Source organism: Mustela nivalis (genome assembly GCF_964662115.1).
Source record: "Mustela nivalis genome assembly, chromosome: 14".
Lineage (NCBI taxonomy): Eukaryota > Metazoa > Chordata > Mammalia > Carnivora > Mustelidae > Mustela > Mustela nivalis.
The window spans coordinates 92,550,788-92,571,994 of record NC_139033.1 but is presented as its reverse complement, the minus strand read 5'-3'; the positions used below and the strand labels follow the sequence as shown (position 1 = coordinate 92,571,994).

General features: G+C 33.7%; 1 long non-coding RNA gene across 1 annotated transcript in view; it reads right to left on the bottom strand.

Moving 5' to 3' along the window:
• Window positions 1-2,109: 2,109 nt before the first annotated feature.
• Window positions 2,110-21,207, bottom strand: part of LOC309847919 — a 209,349-nt gene continuing 190,251 nt past the window's right edge. The window contains exon 3 of the long non-coding RNA XR_014302720.1: window positions 2,110-2,327. This is a non-coding gene — a long non-coding RNA (uncharacterized lncRNA). The remainder of the gene's footprint in view (window positions 2,328-21,207) is intronic.

The following is a 21,207-nucleotide window of genomic DNA, read 5'->3' as shown; positions in this document are numbered from 1 at the left end:
AAGTTTGGCATATTGAGGCCACCTGAAATTTGAAATCCAGCTCCTTTTTATTACCCCTTTTTTTTTGTTCTCTGTAGCGGACTCTCTATCTCCCATAAGCTATATGAGGTATGGAAAAAGTTAAAAAAGTTTTTTATACTTCTGGTTTCTATATTGGTTTCTCATTTAAAGTATATTTTTTATCTGCTTAAGTCAGCATTAAGTAAGCTGTTTTTGAAATGAGCTTTATATTAATAAAAATGTTTTTTCTTCCTATAACTATAGCTATATTAAGTAGAAAGAAAATCATTTTTGTAAGAAAATTTGTCCCTTTCAACTACAAAAATTGGTATATCATAGCATATTTTTTGTTCTATCACTTGTATGAGCTTTACTCAGGTAACTCAAATTAAATCTGTGAATGCAAAAAGTAAAATATGAATTATGGAATGTGAAACTCACTGAAATGTGAAACTCCAGCTCAAAAATCACATATTTATGCCAAAAATACATGGAAAGAATAGAATGCAGTAAAAAAAAAGTTTATAGTTTGTATCATTTACTAATGCAATTTACCAATGTTCCAGTTTCTTCAAAAAGTTTGATAATTTTGCTCAACTTATGACAAAGTACAAGACATCTTCCTCTCAAGAACTCTGAGTATATTAGTTGCAAATAATAATGTATAATCCTTCTAAAGACTAGTTACTTTTAGCATCTTCAAATCTTGATTTGCACTACAAATTCTCTTCCTAGACCTGACATGAATTTTATCTAATGCATTTAGCCGATAAATTTCCATTCTGTTCTCATTTCCCTGGTTATGAAGTGAGAATATTAAATTTTGCCTTGAGTGTTGTGAGAGTTAATTATTAAATGTTTATAAAGTTCCTTCCGGCTCTAAAGTAGAAAAGTCACAGAAGCATTTCTTATACATGGATATTCTCATAAATGCAAATTATGGAGGGATTATTATTACTAACCATAAACAAAATACAGAAGTCAGAATTAGAAATGGGGTCAAAGATGCTATAATACAATACACAATGTATATTTTAATTGTTTGTTTGAGAAGTGAGTTTCCATGTTTTATATATATATTTTTTCTCTAGCTATGCTAAATAACACAAAGTTAAATTATAGGTCAAGATGGTCTAATATAGAGAAGATGAGCACTTCTGTGAACCCAAAGCCATTCAATGAAAACAAACTTTTAAATCAATAGGGTCACATAATATAATTTCACAATGGACACCTGTGTAAGTTGGACTCCAAAAGGCAGACAATGGTGAGAAATATTACCTGAATCAGGCTTTGACTATATTCTGCAAACCAACATCAGAAGATACATTTATAGTTATTGATGGTTCATTTGCTGATCTAACCCTATTGTTAATCAATGGTAATGCATTTGTTAATTCGTTTCTTTGTTTTGTTGATTTGACTTAAAAAGTAGAGAAAGAAGAAGGATAAGGAAAAGATTTTATTTATTTATTTGACAGAGAGAGATCGTAAGTAGGAAGAGAGGTAGGCAGAGAGAGAGGGGGAAGTAGGCTCCCCATCAAGCAGAGAGCCAGAGGCAGGGCTCAATCACAGAAACATGAGATCATGACCTGAGCTGAAGGCAGAGGCTTAATCCATGGAGCCACCCAGGCACCCTAAATTAAGTGAATTTTAAACAAAACTTAAATTATTTTTGCTAATATTATATTTATTATATTCTTCCTACTTTTTTGGTTTAAATTCCCTCTCTCTCTCGCTCTCATTTTTTTTTGCAGCTTTACTGAAATATAATTGACATATAAAATTGTGTAAGTTCAAGGTGTGCAGATTGATGAATTGATATATATATATATATATATGTATATATATATATATTTAAATGGTTGCAACAATAAGGACAATTAATAAATTCAACACCTTATATTTTGTGATGAAAATATTTAAGACATCTTTTCTTAACAACCTTCAAGTACGTAATAGTATTGCTAATTAGATCACTGGAACTTATTTGTCTTATAACAGGAAGTTTGTACCCTTTGACCAGATTTCCCTGTTGTTTTCAATCACACAATAATAATAAAATAAATAGTAATATGCTGTTTGTAAGTTCTTGTGTCCTTTAGAAAATTTTAAAAGATAAAATGGCAACTTATACTGGTCTTTTTCATTTTTCATGCTTTTTGATACCCAAATGTCTGGATAATACCTTGAACTTACATATATGTGTTCAAGGATTATGTTTCACAATTCTTGTATTGTAAGTGGACAACACAATACTATCATTAATAAAAATGAAAATACCTGAGAGTTGGCTCTACAGATTTTCCATCACATGTGTAAGTGGACTATGGTAGAGAGAAAGAACAATATAATTAATTTATCATTCTACTAATTCAAATATTTTTGGAGACCAGGTCTTTGAAGTCCAAAATTTAACTTTGTGGGATTAATTTTTAATATGTTTTACCAACCAAAATAAAATAGCACTGTGATTTCTTTCTTATTGATGCATTATATAGAGAGACTTCCTAAAAAAAGAAAATTAAATACAATTCATATTCCAATATTTTTCAAATCCCAAAATACATTTGAAAAAAATTTAGAAGCAGTGTATTGAACTGGGATTTACAGTTTGGTTACGCCAAAGAATTCTTTGGTAAGTTGATAGAAGTGTTAACATTTATGGTTCAACTTTTGATTGGTGAAATAGGGTCACGTTATTACATTAACTTTTATAGTTATAACTTTAAGAATAATCAATAATAGGAAGCCTGTAGTGAAAATGCCATTGCTATTTCACAAATGACTGATGAAAAGAACTGGCTCTAAAATACTAAACTCTCTAGCTTTGGTCCATGACAAATAGCATCAACATGATTATATTTTGAAAAAAATTCTCCCCAAAGCTTAAAGTCCATACTAAATAAAACACTGAAAGCCATTCAGAATTTTAGGTTCCTTAATGACCAAAATTTATTAAAGCAAAATTGATGGAAAAGGGAATAATGGCTATTTTTAAAGTCAGATACAATTTAAAAGGCTTTTGTTCAAATATCCAGCTTTGAACTACAAATATTCCTTACTTGCTGAGTTTGACAAATATCTTGCTTTGTGTTTGGCTACTGGAACATGAAAGTGCTTATGTTGGTAATAAAATTAAAGAAGTCTAATTAATTTATATCAACTAATATAAATATTGTATTGTCCAAAAAAATCAAATTTTGATTTGTTTTATTTCCATCAATTACCATGATCTCTAAAATGCTTACTAGTTACAGATGTTTTATATAAATTAAAAATTTAGTAAGCTCTAATTAACTAATGATACAGCTTTTTTATTTTTAAAACAAGTTATCTATTTGAAGAAGAGTCCATTTGTTTCCTCTTTCTTTTGAAGTCCAATTGAAACATAAGTAAAATTATGTTGAAATTTTAGATATTAGTTTTAGAAAAGTAATTAAAACCATCTGAAATCTTCTGCTTCATTGGTTAGTGTCATGCTTCATTGATTAAACTCTTATCACTAAATGAGTGATTTCTTTGATAAAGTTTCTACTTAAGGGGCGCCTGGGTGGCTCAGTGGGTTAAGCCTCTGCTTTTAGCTCAGGTAGTGATCCTGAGGTCCTGGGATTGAGTTCCACATCAGGGTCTCTGCTTGGCGGGGGGGCCTTCTTCCCCCTCCCCTCTGCTTGCTTCTCTGCCTACTTGTGATCTCTCTCTCTGTCAAATAAATAAATAAAATCTTAAAAAACAGTTTCTGTTTAAATATTAAATATTTTGTCATTTTTCATTTTTTTGTTGTTTATTACACATTTTAGACAAAATGTGTTTATCCAATATATCCATATATCCAATATAAGCTTTACAAATATTTTCCTTCAATCAATGGTTGGACTTTTTTTATTTCAAGTTTATATTTAAATTTTAGTTAACATATATGGTAAAATTGGTTTCAACTGTAGAATTTAGCGATTCATCATGTGCATATAACACCCAGTATATATCACAAGTGCTCTCCTTAATATCCATCATCTATTTACCCCATCTCCCTACCCACCTCCCTCCATCAGTCCTCAGTTTGTTCTCTATAGTTGAGTCTTTAGTGGTTTGCTTCCTCCTCTGTCTCTTTTTTCCCTTTCCCCTATGTTCCTCTGTTTTGTTTCCTAAATTCTACATATGAGTGAAATCCTATGGTATTTACCTTTATCTGGCTAGCTTATTTAACTTCACATAGGATGCTAACAACATCTACTTCATTGCACATCTTTTTAATTGCTGAGTAATATTCCTCTGTGTGTGTGTGTGTGTGTCCTCTTCTTTATCCATTCATCAGGTAATGGACAGTTGGGATATTTCCATAATTTGGCTATTATTCATAATGCTGCTATAAACATCAGGGTGCATGAGCCCCTTCAAATCAGTATTTTTGTATCTTTCAGGTACCTAAGTGTAATTGCCATGCAGAAGGGTAGTTTTTTGGTTTTTTTAAAACTTTTTTGGGAACCTCCTGGTTGTTTTCTAGAGTGGCTCTACCAGTTTGTATTCCCATCAACAGTGTAAACATTTTCCCTTTTTTCCACATCTTCACCAACATATGTTGTTTCTTGTGTTCTTAATTTTAGCCATCTGACATGTGTGAGATGGAATCTTGTTGTGGTTTTGGTTTATATTTCTTGATGATGAGTGATGTTGACCATTTTTTCCTGTGTCTGTTAACTATCTGTATGTCATCTTTGGAAAAATGCCATTCATGTTTTCTGCCCATTTCTTAACTGGATTATTTATTTTTGAGTTGTTTAGTTTGGTAAATTATTTCTAGATTTTGGATACTAACCCCTTAGCAGATACGTCATTTACTAATATCTTCTCCCATTCTCAAGGTTGCTTTTTAGTTTTGATTGTTTCCTTCATTGTGCATAAGCTTTTTATCTTGATAAAGATCCAATAGTTTATATTCACTTCTGTTTCCCTTGCCTCAGGATACATGTCTAGTAGAAGGTGCTATGACCAGTTTCAAAGAGTTTCCGCCTGTGTTCTCCTCTAGGATTTTGATGATTTCCTGTTTTACATTTAGGTCTTTCATCCATTTTTAATTTATATTTGTGGATGGTGGAAGAAAGTGGTCCAGTTTCATTTCTCTGCACATTGTGTCTAGTTTTCCCAACATCATTTGTTGAAGAGACGGTCCTTTTTCCATTGGATAGTCTAACCTGCTTCATCAAAGATTAGTTGACAATATAGTTGCAGGTCCATTTCTGGGCTTTCTATTGTGTTCCATTGATCTTTGTGTCTATTTTTGCACAGTACCAGACCTTTGTAATATAGCTTAAAGTCCAGAATTGTGATGCCCCCAGATTTGGTTTTCTTTTTAAGGTTGCCTTAGCTATTTGGGGTCCTCTGTGGTTCTATAAAAATTTTAGGATTGTTTGTTGTAGCTCTGTGAAAAATGCTGGTGGTATTTTGACAGGGGTTTTAATAAATGTATAGATTGCTTTAGGTAGTATAGATCATTTTAACAATATTTGTTCTTTCAATCTGTGAGCATGGGATGTTTTTCCATTTTTTTGTCATCCTCAATTTCATTATAGAGTTTTCAGAAGACAGACCTTTTACCTCTTTTGTTAGGTTCATTCCTGGATATCTTATGGGTTTTGGTGAATTTGTAACTAAGATTGATTCTTTGATTTCTCTCTCTATTGTTTCATTATTGGTGTATGGAAGTGTCACAGATTTCTGTACATTGATTTTGTATCCTGTGACTTTGCTGAATTTGTATATTAGTTCTAGTAATTTTTTGCTGGAATCTTTCAGGTTTTCTACATAGAGCATCCTATTATGTGTGGATAGTGGAAGTTTGACTTCTTCCTTAATAGTCTGGATGCCTTTGACTTCTTGATTTTGTTGTCTGATTGTTGAGACTAGGACTTCCCATACTATGCTAAATAACAGCAGTGAGATTGGACATCCCTGACTTGTTCCTGACTATTAAGGAAAAGCTCTCTCTTTTTCCCCATTAAGGATGATTTTTTGGGGATGTTATTTATTTATTTGGAAGAGGGAGACAGTCTAAGAGATAGAGCTTGAGCATAAGAAGGGAGAGGAGCAGGGGAGATGTAGAAGCAGACTCCCCAATGAGCAGGGAGCCTGATGCAGGGTTCAATCCCACAACTTTAGGATTATGACATGGGCTGACAGCAGATGCTTAACCAACTGAGCCATCCAGGCAATCCTCCCCACTGAGGATTAGCTGTGGGTCTTTGTTTAGATGGTCTCTATGGTGTTGAGATATGGTTCCTCTATACCTATTTTGTTGAATGTTTTTATAAAGAATAGATGCTGTACTTTGTCAAAAGCTTTCTCTGCATCTATTGAGAGGATCATGTGGTTCTTATCCTTTCTTATTATTAATGTGGTGTGTCATGTTGATTGTTTTATAAATATTGAACCAAATCTGCAGCTCAGAGATTAATTTCACTTGATCATGTGAGTAATTCTTTTAATGTATTGTTGGATTTAGTTTGCTCATAACATTTTCACAATGTTTGCATCAATGTTCATCGGGGGTCTTGGTTTATAATTCTCCTTTTTAGTAGAGTATTTCATTAATTTTGAAATTTAGCTAATGCTGGACTCATAGAAGGAGTTTGAGAGTTTTCCTTCCATTTCTATTTTTTAGAAACAGTTTGAGAATAATAGGAGTTAAGTCTTCTTTAAATGTCTGTTATAATTCCCCTTGGAAGCCTTCTGGGCCTGGACTTTTGTTTGTTGAGAGATTTTTTATTACTGATTCAATTTTTTTTGCTGGTTATCAATCTGTTCAAATGTTTTATTTCTTCCTTTTTAAGTTTTAATAATTAGTATGCTTCTAGAAATTTATTCTTTTTAATTTTTTTTAAAGATTTTATTTATTTATTTGACAGGCAGAGATTACAAATAGGCTGAGAGGCAGGCAGAGAGAAAGGAGAAAGCAGGCTCCCTGCTGCGCAGAGAGCCCGATGCGGGGCTCGATCCCAGGACCCTGGGATCATGACCTGAGCCGAAGGCAGATGCTTTAACCCACTGAGCCACCCAGGCGCCCCGCTTCTAGAAATTTATTAATTTCTTCCAGATTGCCCAGTTTTTTGGCTTGGAGTTTTTCATAATCTTCTCTTATATTTGTATTTCTGCGATGTAGGTTGTAATCTCTACTCTTTTATTCATGATTTTATTTATTTGGGTCCTATTTCTTTTCTTTTTGAAAATTCCACTAGCGGGTTATCAATTTTTTTAATTTTCTGAAAGAGCTAGCTCTTAGTTTTGTTGATCTAACTACTGTGTTTTTGTTGTTGTTGCTGTTCTTATATCATTTATTTCTGCTCTAATCTCTATTATTATCCTTCTTCTGCAGGCTGTAAGCTTTATTAACTGTTCTTTTCTAGCTCCTTTAAGTGTAAGGTTAAGTTGTCTATTTGAGACTTTTCTTGCTTCCTGGGTAAGACTCTTTCTATATACTTCCTCCATAGAACCACCGTTGCTTCACCTCAAAGGATTGGAGCTGCCATGTTTGTTGTTATTGTTGTTGTTGTTGTTTTAAGATTTCATCAATTTATTTGATCGAGAGAGATCACAAGCAGGCAGAGAGGCAAGCGGGGTGGGGTGGTGAGCAGAGAGCCTGACGGGAGACTTGATCCCAGGACCCTGAGATCATGACCTGAGCTGAAGGCAGAGGCCTATCCCACTGAGCCACCCAGGTACCCATGCCATATTTTGTTTACATTTGTTTTGATATTTTTTTTCTTCTCCTTTAATTTCCTGGTTAACCATTCTTTTAAGATTTTATTTATTTATTTGAGAAAGAGAGAGAAAGTGAGAGAGAGTGAGAGCACAAGCTGGGGGGAGAGGCAGAGGGAGAAGGAGAATTTAGTCCATTTACATTCAGAGTAATTATTGATCGAGAATAATTTAGTATCATTGTATTACCTGTGAAGTCACTGTTTTTGGAGATTTCATTATTCCTTTCTAGTGTTTGTTGCTTTTAGTCTTTGCCTCCCACTCAAGAGTCCCCTTTAATATTTCTTGCATGATTGGTTTAGTGGCTTCAAATTCATCTAGTTTTATTTGTCTGGGAAACTTTTTTTTTTTCCAGTTGTAAAGAGGTGAATTTATTCAGTATTTTTCAAAGACTGTAATGGTCTGGGAAACTTTATCCCTCCCCTTCTAATGACAGTCTCACTGAATAAAGTATTCTTGGCTGCATATTTCTCCCCCTTTAGCACCCTAGGGTTAGGGTACTGCACCATTCTCTTCTGGTCTGCCAGGTTTCTGTGCATAGATCTATTGTAAATCTAATTTGTTGTTCCTTATCGGTTAAGGATTTCTTTTCCCCTGCAGCTTTCGGGATTCTTTCCTTACCTTTATATTTTGCAAATTCTACTGTGCTATGTCTTGGCAATGGCTGGTTTTTGTTAAATTTGATGGCATTTCTCTGTGTTTCCTGAATTTGGATGATTATTTCCTTCCCCAGATTAGGGAATATTTCAGCTGTAATTTGCTAAAATAAACCTTCTGACCCTTTTCCCCTCTCTTCTTCTGGGGCTCCTATGATATCAATGTTATGGAGTCACAGAGTTCCCTAATGTGCATTTGTGATCCAATACTTTTCTTCCCCTCTTCTTTTCAGCCTCATTATTTTCCATAATTTTATCTTCTATATGACTGATTCATTCTTCTTCATCCACCCGCATTGTTATTACATCCAAAAATTTTGCAACTCAGTTATAGCACTTTTTATTTTGGCTTGACTAGTTCTTATCTCTGCAGTTAGGGATTCTCTAGTGTCTTTTCTCTAGCCCAGCTAGTAATCTTATGATTGTTGTTTTAAAATTTAGTTCAGACAACTTTCTTATATCTGTTTTGATTAAATCCCCATTCATGATGTCTTCCCATTCTTTTTTGGGGGTGAATTCCTCTGTCTTGTCATTTTGTCTAGATCACTGTGTGCTCTGTATGTGTGTGTGTGTGTGTGTGTGTGTGTGTGTGTGTGTGTGCATGCGTATGTTAAGAAAGCCTATTATATAACTGTTCTTGAGAGAGATGGCTATACTAAGAAGAGGTCTATACAGTCTTGGGCCTGGTGCTTCAGGAGTGTGTGCTCTTCTGTTGTGTCTTATCTGCTTCAGAGTGTATGCTCTTCTGTTGTGTCTTATCTTTCCATCAGATCAGTCTTTTGAAGAGTTTCTCCTTGACTGCAGTGGAAGCAAGGAGAAACTCTATAGAAGACCTTGTCCACTGTCTGGCAAGTTTAACTAGGTAAGTTTTGGTCTGCCTATTAAAAGAAGCTATATCCTATTTCCCCTAGAGCTGAAGATTTACAGCACTCTGTGATCAATAGATTGATATGCCTAAGGGGTTTGTGTTGGTCTTTTGAGGGAAGGTCTGTACTTCTTCTCAGGCCTGCTTGCCCTAGTAAAGGTGAACCTAGAGTGTGTCTGTGTGTGGAGGGGTGGGATTGGTCTTAACATATCCAGCCTCCCCTGGGGGGTGTTGTAATGTTCACTGAGATGGTCATTCTGATAGGTATGGGAGAAAGGGCATTGCCTGCTCTTTCCTCCCCAGAGCAGGGAGTTTGCACTTGCTACTCTTCAGGAAACCCTCACAGAAGAGTGAACAATCTCCTCTCTTATGTCCCTGGAATCTGTCAGAGCCTTACCTTCACTCTGTGTCTGAGCTGTCTGCATGGCAGGTGGCACAGTTCTCTTGTGTTTTATCTCAGGCATATGACTGGATTTCAAAATTCCAATTTTTAGGGATCCAGTGCTAGTGCAGATCTTCTCGGACTCTTGAGGGGAAGGTCTTGCCACACTGTGGGTGGTGCCAGTTAATCCCAGAAAAATAGTCCCACAACCACATAGTTGTTCACAGTTTATAGCTAAGCACAGCAAAAATCTGGCACCAAGGTTTGCTGCCCTCAGTAAGGGTTTCTGATCCTATGCTAAAGAACAATGCAACACAGTGGTGCCTACCAATTCTTTCATTTCCAGAGAGGCTGTGCCACCTCTCCCAAATGCTATCCAAGGAGGGGAACTGTCTCTTACAGAGTGACCCAGGGGATCCTCAGAGCATTCTGTCCCCTCCAAGACCTGTGCCCTCCACCCACACAGAAGCTATACCCACCAGGAGCCACCCAACAGTGGTGCAATCTTCTAAAACTTCACACTTTCAGCTCCCTGCTTATAAAAACTTGTGATAATTGTCCACTCTAGTTTTCCAAGGCAATAGTTTTGGGGAAGTGTTTCTTTAGTGGAACCCCCAGCACACCACTTTCTTTTTGTTTTTCTCTCTATCTCTCTTTCTCCTCTCTTGGAGATCAAGGCTCACTTCCTTCTACAGTATCTATGATTCTCTTTTCCCAGAAATCATGTATCTGTACATCATATCTTCCAAGGTGTGACTTCTTCTTTCCCTCTAATTCGGAAGTTTTTTCTCTCAGCATTCAGATTGATTTCTTGGGTAGTCTTAATGATTTGATATTTATCTATCTGTTTTTGAGATATGAAACAAGCCTAAGGTCCCCCTAATGCTCTGCCATCTTAACTTCTCCCTCCCCAATAGTTGGCATTGTCATTCTTTTAACACCGACTTTCAAACTATCTTAATTCTTTTTAATTGAAAAACAGATGGTGCCTTTGATATCATAGTCAAGAAATCTCCCCATAATTCAAGATCATGAAGATTTTTCTCTGTGTATTTTCTACAAGTTTTATAGCTTTAGGTCTTATATTTAGGTCTTGACTCAGCTTGAGTTAATTTTGTATATTGAATGAAGTATGGATTAAGCAACATATTTTTGCAGTAGTAATCCAATTTTTTGAACTTTTTTTTTATTGAAAAGACTAACTTTGGAAGGGGAGGTGAATCATGAAAGACTATGGACTCTGAAAAACAATCTGAGGGGTTTGAAGTGGCGGGGGGGACGGTGGGAAGTTGGGGTACCAGGAGGTGGGTATTATAGAGGGCACAGATTGCATGGAGCACTGGGTGTGGTGAAAAAATAATGAATACTGTTATGCTGAAAATAAATAAATTAATTAAAAAAATAAAAGAAAAGACTAACTTTACTCCTTGAGTTGCTGTTTTACCTTTGATAGAAATTAGTGTCAATGGTGTAAAGGAAGTGTGAAAGAGACTTGTATGGGTCTATTTCTGAGCTTTCTTTTCCACTGATGTATTTGTTTATCTTGACATCAATATGATGCTGTTTTGATTGTAGCTTTATAATATGCCTACAATTTAGGTTGTGTTACTCCTTTAACTTTGTTTTATTTTAAAGTTACTTGTTTATTTTGGAGATTTCAGTTTCTCTGTGTTGGCTGATTCTAAATTTTAGATTCAGCTTTTCAATTTCTATAAAAATATCTTTTGGGGCTTTTGATTGGGGAATCTATCTACAGAAAAATCTGGTGAATATTGACGTCTTAACAATATTTAGTCTTCTCATCTATGAAAAAGCTTTTCCCTACTTATTTTAATTTCTCTCTTCAATGTTTTATCATTATCAGTGTATAGGTAATGTTTTTCTAGATTTATCTCTAAATACTTCTTAGTCTTGATGCTATTATAAATGGTATTTTAAAATTCAATTTTAAGAATTTCATTAGTATAAAAATAGGAATTTAGGTTTGAGTTTATGTATTATTACCTTGGAGATAATGCCAGAATTTGGTTACATAAGATATTAGAGCAATAGATAAGATAATGTTACAAACAGATATTCTGGGAAAGGAAAGATATTTTTCCTCTACCCTCTAAGTTCTGAGCTGAGCCCTCCTAATGTAAAAAAGATTAATAAGAGAAAACCAAACAGAAGTTTAACATGTGTACCTCATGTTTACATGGGAGTCACCTAGAAAAGGTGAGTAAGTTCCTGAACTGGTGTAGAATTCAGAATTAAATACCATCTTAATAAGGAAAGGGGAGAGGTTGCATAGGCCTCTTAAGGGAGTGTGAATGTTTTTCAGAAAAGATGAATGGGTCCTTAGAATAATGAATGAAAAATATGATAGTTATGACAAAGGTTGTGTACATGTAGTGTCACAGCTAGTCTCCTGTCTTGTGATAAGAATTGATGAAAATCCAGGGGGTTTATGATAATTGAGTTCCCTATGGGGATCTGTCTTTAGGCAGATAAGGGGAGTTCAGAAAAAGTTTCTCCCTGCGTTTGCTGCTTTTAAAATGTCTATTCCTCAAAATAAACACTAAACCAAAGTGGCATCTTTTACTACACTTCAACTTCAGTGTTCCAGAATTTAGCCTGAACTGGAAAGAACTCTGGCATGTAAATAATCAGTTTCATGGGGTAGAAAAGTCTACTGCTCCGGAAGTGGCTAGGCAGTCATTAGTTCTCACACTGGGCAAAACCAAAGGATGGATAGTAGCCTTAAATACTAAAAGATGAGTATGTCAGGAATAGAAACTGGAAAATGAGGAAGATATGACTGTTGTCAAATCTAAAATGTAAACAAAAGTATTGAGTAGAGCAGTAATGATTGAAAACATGCATGGATATGGGCAGAGTCTGAAAGGAAATTTGTGAAAAATGAAAATTATTTTACATAGAATGTGGACATATATGACATGAACATTTTTCTTGACTTTTAAGAGTAATGAATATTATTATAATAGTTTTATAATAATGACAAAAACAATGATAACATAGTTAAAGTTGATTGTTTTATTAAATATCTTTTCATGCCATGAGTATTCACTCATGAAAAAAAAATTCTGATTATGTCTGTGTCAGGAAGCAAAAAAATGTTATTTATTATTCAGAAGAATAATAATTCTTCTGAAAACTGGATTATTTTACATAACTCTAATTAGATAGATATCATGCATTCAGAATAAAACAATAATAATAAGGTCCACACCTAGAGAGACAGGCAAAAAAAAATAAGCTGAATGGTGTCAGTCTCAAAATGATATTAAGTACATTGAACATCCTCAAGTTATTTTCCCTAAAATATGACTTTCTACTTTCTATTCCAAACGTATTTAGAGCAATGGACACCTGGGTAAATTTTAATAACTTTAGACTCCATTTCTGTTCTGATTTTCGCTTTCATTTTCATTTATTCAAACTAATGTTCGGAGATCCAATTTTTTAAACACAAATAGATAAAAATCTTGAAGTCACAGCTTTGAAATAAATATTCTGAAATTGTAAACACACTGGATTTGCAAAATTATTATATTAAAATAATTCTATCATAAAATTAATGATATGATAGTATGTTTTATAAAAAGCACAACTTTATTAGATATCATTTTAGCTAATATTAAAAGTAACATGAACTTAATGAGGAAAGTAAGAATATCAAATAATAAATATGTCAAACTTATATAAATTTTAACCTCATTCTGTATACTTTTTTGGTTTTTTACATATTTCAGTGTTAATATGAAATAAATTGGTGAGAAAGAGAAAGACCATTTTAATGTAAAATTAAAAGAGTAAAATATACTTAAACATACTATCACCTATAAAATTTTCAATTCATTTTGCCAAGACCAAGAGCTGCATGATCAATGATAAGAAACAGATATGAAAATGTTCAGAATTTTTATATTCAGCCAAGAGAAAAATGAAAGTTGATTTTTTGTAACTGTTATATTTTCAGAAGTGCTACAAATAGAATGGTAGAAAAAAGAGAGAGAATGAAAGAAAAAAGAAAAGAATTTTAAGAAATACAGTAAAATACAGATGTTTTTTTCTTATTGCTAGAATGCTTAGAAGTTATAACCAAAGAGCTCTTGACCTCATGAGCACCTCTATCTTTTATGAGAGCAAAAATATCTCAAGTGCACAGTGCTTCTTTCTCCACCCCTGGTTTTATTAATTTAGATATACAGTAAGTGTTCTTTTTCAATGTTTTGTTTGGTCAAGTCAGAAAAGACGGTAATAGCTGTAGGATCACAGGAAAAATGATGAAGGATTGGTGAAAGTCAGGTACAGTGGTGTCAGTATTGGCCTGTCAGTGGAGATGAATCAGGGTACAGTAGTAGACTTTTGCTTTTTTTTTTTTTTTTCAATAAAAAGGAATTGTATCTTTCGGACAACTACTTTCTCCTCCTCACTGTTGATCTTATTCATTATTAATATATAATCACAGCTCAGGAAATTCTAGAAATTAAGAGTACATTTCAAACGTTTTTTAGTCAAGTGTACCTCGCATATATTGCAGTGGGAAAATTCTTGCACCCTTCCTTCATAAAAGTTTGGAAATGCACTATTTAGTAAGTATATCTTTCATGCAGAAATTAGATAGATACCTAACCGTGATTAACCTCTTAATTTTAAGAAAGAAATAGCAAGCAAAATAAACCTCCAAATTTACTTTAGTTTAACTGGCTAAATAACAAAAAGGACTTTCTATTTCCCTTTACCACTCTACAGTTTCCCTATCATTTTCTTTATTTTGTGTTGTTCACCCTAACAGAAGAGATAAAACAAACAAACCTAAATTTCTAAACTCTTACCAAAGTGTATTAAATCTCTCAAAACTAACAGCCAGATCCTGTTCCAGTTAATGAACTAGTAGAAAGGACATTAAAATTTTTGTTATTCAAAATAAAGCACTTTGAGAAAATATACAGCACAAAACAGTTTCTAAGTGATTTGTTTGTTAAAGAAGAACTTCTTTTTTTGTCCTTTGTCACTGATTCACAGTTTTGTTCACTTATAAAATTTTTATCAGCTTTATTGAGGATATGTGATGATTTAAAATTGTGTATGTTTATGTATTGTGAAACATTCACCACTATAACGCTAATTAGCTTGCCCATCACATCATGTAGTTAATATTTTTTTTTCTGTGTGTGTGTGTGTGTGTGTGTGTGTGTGTGTGTGTGTGTGTGGTGATAACACTTAAGATCTATTATCTCAGCAAATTTCAAATATACAGTAAACTCTAGTTAATTTTGACCATGTAGTACAAGCAGGGGGAGCAGCAGGTGGAGGGAGAGGGAGAAGCAGACTCCCTCTTGAGCAGGAGCCTGATGTGGGGTTGGTTTCCAGGACCCTGGGATCATGACCCAAGCTGAAGGCAGAGGCTTACCTGACTGAGCCACCCACGTGCCCCAAATAAAAAATCTTTCAAGAATTTTTCACTCTTTCTGAAGCCAGTGGATTAAGATAGCTATATGAAATGGGAATTTTAAAATTAGTATCAGGTTTCATAGGCCTGTTATATGATAAAGATTTAATATACAGTCTGGTTTTTGTTAAAAGTTAAATTACATGAAAAGTGAGAAGAGATTAATGGTTAATCACATGATAAAAATTCTATCTTTGGGTTTATTTTACTTAAAAAGTAGAGTTCTGAAGATTCAATTAAATCGTCTCATGTTTTACTTTAGAATTTGAAGTTTTCCAAGTGCATGATGATAGTAATCTTTTGACATAAGGAAGGAAACGTACTTTTCCTGGGAGCTGTTTTTAAAAGGTACAAAGCAATTTCTCTGAAGAGTAAACTATTTGACTAGTAATGAAGTGCTCTGCCCTGGTGAAATTGTACTAATTAGTAATTACTTTTACCAATCTTATGCCATCTTAACTCCAAAATACTGAAGCAGATTGGATCTAAAAAAAAAAAAGTGAATTAAATAAGAATGTACTCACCATTCATTTTAACTCTATTGGATTTGGAGAATTGATTTATGGCAATTCTGAGCAATTGCCCAATTTAAGGGAAATTATTTCAGATCATGTTAACTGTAATTTTAAAGTTACCATCTTTCCTATAGGTTACTATATCATTGATAACTGAAATTTTTCTCAGAGCTGTTCCATTGCAAATACATAATTTGAGCTTCACTTTATTATTTATAATTCAATTATGGCAGGAACAATGAAAGAGATATTCATCTACTTGGCAGATTTCACAGAAACATGCATTTATGAAATACTGATTTTATATCTGCACTGCATAATGGCAATATGACCTCAAGAATAACCTGTTTGGAAGACTATTGTATTATAATCTCAGTCCTCTGGGGAGTTATTTAATCAAAATAGCTCTGCTTAAGTGCACTACAAGAGGAGACATGAAAAAAAAATGTCAGAAGATCAAGGAGAGACAAAGGACTAGAAACTGTAATACTAAAAGTAATTTAGTGCTTTGAGGAATGGTAATTTTTTTTTTCCTAAAACTTGAAGTGGAAAAAGCTCAGTTAAGTCAGAAATATCAGAGCGACAACTGAGATCTCAATGAGTGGTAAAATACATTCTCATACCCATGAACAACTAAACACCTAGATAAAATGTGTTATATCAAAATGGAAATGTAAGTCACACTGTGCTCCTTAACAATCAGTGTTAACAAAACACTAATTAGTAGCATGTGATTATAAGCAACCATTTTGGATCTTATTCCTGTGTCTTTTTTTAACTCTTCTTTGTACAACATAACTTCAAGTAGGCTTTCCAGTAAATATATAACCTAAATTGTTGTAATGTTCATGATCTCCACCAATGAGTTAAAAAACATAATGTCCTTGCATAATGAATCAAGTATTAATATATACATTCTTACATGACTGTGGAAATCTATGTTAATTACTCTATTAATAAGTACCATGTGTTTAACCAACATGCCTAATTACTTTCAATTTGTTGAGTTTAAAACAATACAGGGGAAATAGAATGTTTCTTTTATTTACTTTTGCAGGCAAAGTCAGCATCATCTGTCTCCACTATAAAGGCATCTTGTCAAAATTTCCTCTAAACTACTATATCGTTTTCCTTCTTATAATTTCCTTCTATAATTCAATATCAATGTTTTTCTTCACTGTTGTTAAAGTTAACACCCTGGCATTATACAATTATCTATATTATCATATTAGTCTTTTAAAAGCATTCTATTTTATAGCACATGCCCATATAACAAAAGATGATCCTTGTAAAATTTGTAACATACCTAAAAGTAATCAAAGATAACACTTACTTAATATTTTGTCTCCAGAATCAACTATTATTATTGAACAACTTATTTATTTATTTATTTATTTATGAGAGAGAGAAATAGAGGGGGAGAGTGCCCAAGTGGGAAGGAAGGCAGAGAGAGGGAGAGAGAGAATTTTGGCATGGAACCTGAGGTGGGGCTCAATCTCATGACCCTGAGTTTATGACCTGAGCTGAAACCTAGAGTGAAGACACAACTGACTGAGCCACCCAGGTAGCCCTTGAACAACATATTCCTCCTAATGCCTCCATCTGCTAGTAGTAAGTGGGTTATAAAACATAAATTCTGAATAAAATTTAACCCTGTATTTCTGGCAAATGTTATTTGCCTGGTCTTCAAAAAAATTGCTTTCTTCAACATATCCCATCATTGCTCTGGTTTCAACAACTACTTACATTACATGTTAGTCTGTATGCAGCCACCTCAACCAAACATGATTCAATATTTAACTCTGTGATTATCCTACAACCTGGATGACCCTTTTTATGACAAAATCCACCTTAACATTGATCTTTTAGATATGCTTTCACATTTCAGTGTTTTAAGAAAAACTTGGTATTTAATTCAAAATGATTTCAAATGGTAGTGATAATAATATTAATAAGGGATACCATTTTTTAGCATTTACTAATTTCCATACTAATTTCCATTACTAATTTCTAATTGCTAAGTGTTCTGTATGAATTACCTTATTTAGTGCAGAAATACTAAGAGGTAAGGTAACTCTATTCATTTTAGACAGATCACATAGATCTGGGATCTCTTTCATGTTTCAGGACATGAGAGCTGTCAGCCTCTGGTAATAAATTAGAGTTCAACTCAAAGATTACTCTCCTAGAGAGGTGTTCCCCAGCCACCATATACAAATACCATATCTGCCATTATCACAGCCTCTTTTCTTTTGGCACATGGTAGATGCAATTTGCCTACATTACCCAGTAAAATATGACCAAATTTGCTCTTTATCATTTTTGTGTGGGAATGAACTAGTGTGTGGTTTGCTTAACCCTCATTGCCTTGGTTCAGTATCCATCAGCTCCTGAAGTGAGAAGACATAAATCAGAACCCCTAACAAATGTGACACACAAAATTTTATTATACTACTATGGTGTTGGAGATTCTTTTTAAAATAACAGAGGCTGATTGTACTCCATCAATTCATGTATTCATTCAACAAACATTTTTGATCACCTGCTTTGTACTAGGAACTGTTTTAGGCACTAGGAACATTACAGTGAGGAAACAAAACCCCATTTTTTTTTAAGTTAGTTTTCAGGAAAAGAAACAGCTAATAAAGAAAAACAAACAAAAATATTTTTTAAAAAAATTATTAATGTTGATAAAGTGCTATGGGAAAAAGCATGAAATTATAATAGGAAGTGATGGGGATTAAACTGGGTAGTCAGGGAGTGAGGGTATGATACAACTGATATTTGACCAAACCGCTTAAAGATAAAAGGAAGCTTGGGAGTGCCTAAGTGGCTCACTGGATTAAGGCTCTGCCTTGGACTCAGGTCATGATCTCAGGGTCTTGGATTGAGCCCTGGCATTAGGCTCTCTGCTCAGCGGGGAGCCTGCCTCCCCATCTCTCTCTGCCTGCCTCTCTGCCTACTTGTGATCTCTCCCTCTCTCTGTCAAATTAATAAATAAAATATTTTTTAAAAAAGATAAAAAGAAGCTTGGTGCATATTTATTTCAAAAAGGAAATTTTGGAGAAAAGTAACCCCCTATGTCACTATGGAATAGTAAATGTGCTTAAGGTAGTGGAGGCAGCAAAAGGGGAACTGCAAGATTTTATGGAAGATCCATAAAACTCCAGGAGGGCAGAGGAGGGACTTAACCGTAAACAATTCATGATTGTTGAACAAATAAAATCATAATCTCCATACTAACAAACTTCAAGGGTTCTATTTCATTCTGCCAGGAACCAAAAGAAAAACTCACAGTTGGACTCACCAGTTCTATTATCAAATGAATACTGATACCATGAATATGTATTTGCATGGGCTTGGTGGTTATATTCTCAGTGGCTCAACATCTTAGTGAAAAAAAAAATAGTGATATCTATAAAACAGTTTTTCTTTAATTGTAACTAAAGCACTGATAATAAAGCATTATGAGTAGAATGTTTTATTTGCTGGGATATGTATATTTCCAAACAGCTTCTGGAAAGTAGTTTTGTAAAAATTGTCCTAGAAGAAGAATGAGATTGTTGATAAGCATTTTGTACAAATAATCCATGACTATTCTGCAAAGTAACCAGCCACGCTTAGAGATATTTCCTTTTATGAATCTTAACTTGACATCTTTGTTTCAGTTATCTAATACTGGGTAAAAGATCATACAAAAAACTTAGTGTACTATTAGCTCACAAAATGTGAATCACCAATTTGGACTGATTTCAATGATTTCAACTGAGTTTCTTTATTTATTTATACAAGAGCTCTCAGAGGGAATGGTTCCTGATATTTCACATGCCCTCCTCTAGATGCTAGATTGGTCCTTTTTACATTATAGAAGCATTCGGATGTTGCTAATGAGAAACAATTCTCCATGAATCCCTTACATTTCTATGTGGCTTGGCATTTATGGCTAGTTTAAAAATGTTTGTATAAGGGATATAGCAAGACAATACTTGCTCTCAGAGGAGAAGTTCTTACATTACAGAGTAATAAATATGTCTTCTTCAGAATAAAGTTTGGGCAAGGTTTTTTAGCAGCACATTATGAAATGCAAGGTTTCCTAAACTTAGGATTCCAAAAGTGGACATGAATTATCTATGTGCTCTGAATTCACCAAGGCCCATTTTGAATCACCCCTACAGATCTTGGGGGACAAAAGAGATCAATGAGAGCAATGAAGTTCCAGTTGCCTGCTATACCAGAAGTTACAAACTTTGTAAAATCATTTGGTCTCATTGTATTCCTAATGACTAAATCTCTGTAAGTGGGATGAGTCCACCTAGCACCTGCTAACAACTTCCAGACTACTTGATTGCAAGGCTTCCCAAATACCCGACTTGAAAGTAAAACAGTGTCACTCTTGCCACATTCTGTTGCTCAAAGCATGTTCTAGGGCCATACCAGTTTCAAGTAGTGAGGATCCAGACTCTATGTTTTGATGGGTCACACACATTAGAAGAAATATTCACCATGTATATAACTGCTTTTTCATAATTTTCTCTCTTTGAATCTGTGTTACAAACTCATAATTACTTACATTTGTATTTTATTCTACTAATTCTCTTTGGCTCTGTCTATAAACTCTGCTGTGAGCAAATTCACTGAGATTTTTCAGCTTTTTCCTGGAGTGTGGCAAACACACAAAAATATTCATAAATCACAAATATAAACAGCTTGATAATTTGCATGAATTAACAATAGCCTTGTCACTTGCACCTAGATCAAGAAAAACATATTACCAGCATTTTAAAAAATCTCCCTTGTGCCACTACCCAGTCACTATGTACTCCTAAAGGAAAAAGAATAATTTTGCTTGTTTTTGAACTTTACATAAATGGATTCATAAGTATGTATTTTTTGGTGTGTGCTTTCTGACTTTGTTCCAAATTATGTTTGTGAGAATCATCTATGTTGTGATTCAAATCTACATGTTCTGAATTCAATGCCATTATATTAGAAAGTACTTTCTAAAAGTTAATTTTCCTACAAATGCATATTTAATTTAAATTTAAAATATACTAATAATTTATATCAAATAAGAACCCACACTTGTAATTGGAAAATATTTATAATTAAATATTTCAAAGTTATTGCTCCTCAAAACTTATGAGATGATGTTAAATTATTTTTACATGGGAATTTAAATGTTCTTAAATATAGGAAAAGAAACATAGCAAATTAACTAGCTAAGAATCTAACTTGGTACTTAGTTAGCTATTAATAAAATAACTCAAAACACATAAAAAGGAAATAAGAAAAATTAGACTAGAAATAAACAAAATAGACAGACATATAATTGTGAAGATTGTCAGAAACAAGTTTTTTTCTTCAAAGACTAGTATTCAAAGAATATCTATCAAGATTAACGAAAAATAATTGATTACAAAAATGTCCTCTATTCTACTTATAGCTATTTCTTTGATAATATAACATTGTAGTTTTCATAGAGTTGGATCTTTTCTGAATCGCTGAAGTTGGGCTTGTTTCGTGATTTGCTATGGTCAAGAGAGTATGGGACAAGTGACAACATTCCATTTCCAAACTAG